Genomic DNA, 3,861 nt, shown 5'->3' on the forward strand with positions numbered 1-3,861 from the left:
TCATGTTTCCTAACCATTTTTCTAGTGCAACTAATGAACAAAACAAACACACCAAACACAACCAGCAAACTCAACCAATGAACTAAAGTGTTACAAAAAAAAAATAAATTAAAATTAAGCAGCAAACAAAGAGCAATAAAACATGGTTAAAGCTTATATAAAAAAGCCTAAATCTTGGATAGCTTTATTGAGGCTAGCTGTGTTGAAACTAAAATTTGAGAAACTACTCCGTACCTCCACCTGATTCATGTACATCTGCAATGATAAGATACATGCAATTCAATCAAGTATTCATAAGTCTGATTACCACTCTGTATCTCTCTGTGTTTTGTTCCTATTGGAAATTGAAACAATAGTTTGCTGGGAAGGAACAAATATAAAGAAAAAATTATAAATCTAATTACCTTTTCAATTTCTCATGCTCCTCCCCTCTTGGTCACCATCAATCTCAAAGACAATTTATGAGCTTTTTAGTGTGAGATTGATTCTTAGGGTTACAATATGATATGAGAAAAGAGTGATGAGAGAAACTGAAAATAATGGATATGAATTAAAGAGAGATGGGGAAAACAGAGAAAAATATAGTGGTGGATTATTAAGAAATTGTTGGATTAAATAGAGTTCCATGGAGAAAGAACTAAGAGAGAGGTTGTTGCTAGCTGCGTAGGAAATGAAGAGCTTCTGGATGGAAAGAGTAATAACCTTCCTTGTTTAATTACAACGTTGACTTCTATTTTTTTTAAAAAATTTTAAAGTTGGACAATATATATATATATATATATATATAAAAATTTGGGGCCCCTTAATTGGAGGCCCACCCTAAGGCCCTTCTCGCCTACCCCCAAGGTCGGCCCTGTTTAGGGGCTGGGGAGGTTGAATCTGGGAGGGGTTAGCTAGTTGGTTGCTGCAGTGGGGGTTTGAGTGGGGTGGGTTGGATATCGCTGAAGGTGAAGAGTGAGTTGGTGAGGAAAAGGTGGTGGCTATTGGATTTTAATTTATTATTATTATAATTTTATTGTTAAATTAATTTAAACAACAAAAGAATTTTTTTTATTAATTTTATTTCTTATGTGGAGTCCACGTCAATTGAAAAATAGGTTCAATTTTTGCCACATCAACATTTAACATATTCACTAACAGTTTGCCTAACGGAGGGAGTAAATTGTATGGTTTCCGGGAGTTTGAGTATGTACTCATAAATATCTCTAAAATTTGATATAAACTTGAAAATGACCTAATAGTTTGAGGGTAGTTTGTCCTCATTTTTAATATCAAATTGTTAATTGAAAAAGAATAAAATTATTAATTTTTCCTAGCCTAACCGCAGTTAACCATGGTCAGCTTAGCAGTAGCTTGTTGTCAATATGATCCTCTTCCTCCTCCTAAGTCCTAACGAACACACTGAGACCAACTCCACTTCACAGTTTCCACAATTTCAGGACTTTCAGTCTCCTCAATTCAATTCAATTTTCCTTATGGAACCAATTAATTAACGGTTGGGCTTCGGGAAGGCGGCACCAACAACAGGATGAGATCTGCTGATAAAGTCATAGTGGCGGTCAAAGCAGAGAAGGTGATCTCAAAAACGGCATTGGCCTAGGCCCGATCTCACGTCGTTCACCTAGGCGACTACGTAACCTTGCTCGCTGTTTTCTCCGCCTTTAAAACCGGTAATTCAATTTCTAATTAAATCTTCTTCTTCTTTGAAAAAAGAAATAAAAGAAAATTGAAGTTCAAACTTGCGCGTTCAATTTGGGTTGCTAATGTGGAATTTGTGCGTGAAATTGAGTGAGGATAGGTAGCAAATTCTGGAAATTTCCAAGATTTACCCGAGATTGCGGTAGCGATCGCCGAGAGGATTTGCCCGATCTCGGAGTCTTGTTTGCAGACGGTGCTTCAGTTTCACAGCCAAATCTAGGTGATTCGTCATATCTAGCTGAATTTACCTTTATGCGACGTGGACGTTGCTGTTGGAACTTGTCGTATTTGTTTTGCTGTGTATGCTTTTTCTTGCTTTTGTTTTTAGTAGTACACAACTGGACATTTTAATGATGTATGCTATAGCTGTCTGCCCCTCACCGGAGATTACGATCATGTTGCATAGGGTTATGCACAATTGCAATTGCAATTTTATTATCACAATACAAATTCATGCTTTTTTGGGGTCCAAATCCAAGATCTCTAACAATCTTCTCAACCATAGTAACTCGCAGACACATTGAGCCATCCCACGGTACTCAGCCTCGACACTAGACCTAGACAACATTTTTATTTTTTACTCATTCAAGAAACAAGATTACCATGAACAAATGTGAAATACCTAGACATAAAACGTCTATCAGTAACTAAACCAACCTAATCAGCATCCGTATACCCTTCCACATTTGTATGACCATACTTGCAATACATTAGCTAGTTCGCCTACTTGCACCTCCAAATTCCGAATAGAAGCATGCTGATTCTGAAATTGAGTTTTTGTTTCAGTCATAAATTAGGTGGTAGACATAGTCAACTGAGTAAGCACATCTTCCAAATTTATTTTCTTCTCCTGAGGTGGAAAGCCAAGTGGTGGTATCTGCACATTCTGATTATTGCTCCATGAAAAATTTGGATGGTTCGCCAACCGGGGTTGTACGTGTTGGAATAAGGATCATTCCTTTGTCGATTAAATTCTACAACCTGATTTACTTGCTCAGCATGCATAAATAGGTTCCCTGTAGTGCACTCAGAATTTGGATGAGTGCCTGCACAAAAATCACAACCAAAATTAGTATTAGTGTTCACAACATTAACACTCAAAGATTCAACTTTTTTTGTAAGGTTATAAATTTGTGTTGTTAACAAAGCCATAACATCGATTTCCAAGACTCCAGTTGGCTTCGGATCCACTCTTTCACTTTGCCATTGGGAACTGTTGGAAGTCATGGTCTTCAATAGTTCGAATGCTTCGGTAGCTGTTTTTGCCATTAAAGCACCTCCAGCTGCTGCATCAGCTAATGTCCTGCTTGTTTGACTCAGCCCATTGTAAAAAGTCTAAACTTGAATCTAGGTTGGTTGCTCATGGTGAGGACACTTGAGCAATAAATCTTTGAATCGTTCCCATGCTTCATAAAGAAGCTCCTAATCATACTGAACGAACGACATAATATCTTGTCGGAATTTTGCAGTTTTGACCGGAAGGCAAAATTTAGCAACGAATTTCTTGGATGAATCATCCCAAGTACGGATGGAATCTTGTGGTTGTGACGGTAACCAAAGTTTGGCTTTATCCTTTAAGGAGAAAGGGAATAGCCTTAAATGAACCGCATCATCAGTTACCCCTTTGAACTTGGACGTGTCACAAATCTCCAAAAATATCGCAAGATGTATATTTGGATCTTCATTCGACAGACCAAAAAATACGGATGAATTCTGTAGCATGGTGATCATGGAGGGTTTAATCAAAAAATTGTTGGTCGCGATAGCAGGACGTCGGATCGCTGAATGAGTTGCCATTACCGTCAGATCTCAAAATACGGATAAATAAGAACTACTGCATAAGGGACAACTACCCTCAACCTTCCATTGTTAGTCTGAACACGTTGGTATAGGTATTGGCCGGTGGTTTGGATATTTTCCGTCACCAGAAAATCTCTTAAGACTCGGGGTGTTCACGGGTGGAGTTAGGTCGGTTATGGGCCCAAATCGTACGTCAAATCATGTCATATCAGCAGGCCCAAATGGTGAGCCATACACCTATTTTTTAGGCTCAATTTTGAGTTAATTCGAAACTCGATTATGGCGGGTTGGTTTGGTTTGGTTCAGATGCCTGCCGAGGCCCAAAAAAAGCAACAATTGAATGTGGTCTGTTTAAAGTTTTCC

The 3,861-nt window shown here is 38.2% G+C and overlaps 1 non-coding gene across 1 annotated transcript; it reads left to right on the forward strand.

Moving 5' to 3' along the window:
* The first annotated feature begins 3,055 nt into the window (after positions 1 to 3,055).
* Positions 3,056 to 3,162, forward strand: LOC148919679 (small nucleolar RNA R71). The gene has a single exon (XR_016124816.1). It is a non-coding gene; the product is annotated as a small nucleolar RNA R71 (small nucleolar RNA).
* Positions 3,163 to 3,861: the final 699 nt, after the last annotated feature.

The sequence above is a fragment of the Prunus mume genome, linkage group LG2 (assembly GCF_029339155.1).
Source record: "Prunus mume cultivar Tortuosa linkage group LG2, ASM2933915v1, whole genome shotgun sequence".
NCBI classification, from domain to species: Eukaryota; Viridiplantae; Streptophyta; class Magnoliopsida; order Rosales; family Rosaceae; genus Prunus; species Prunus mume.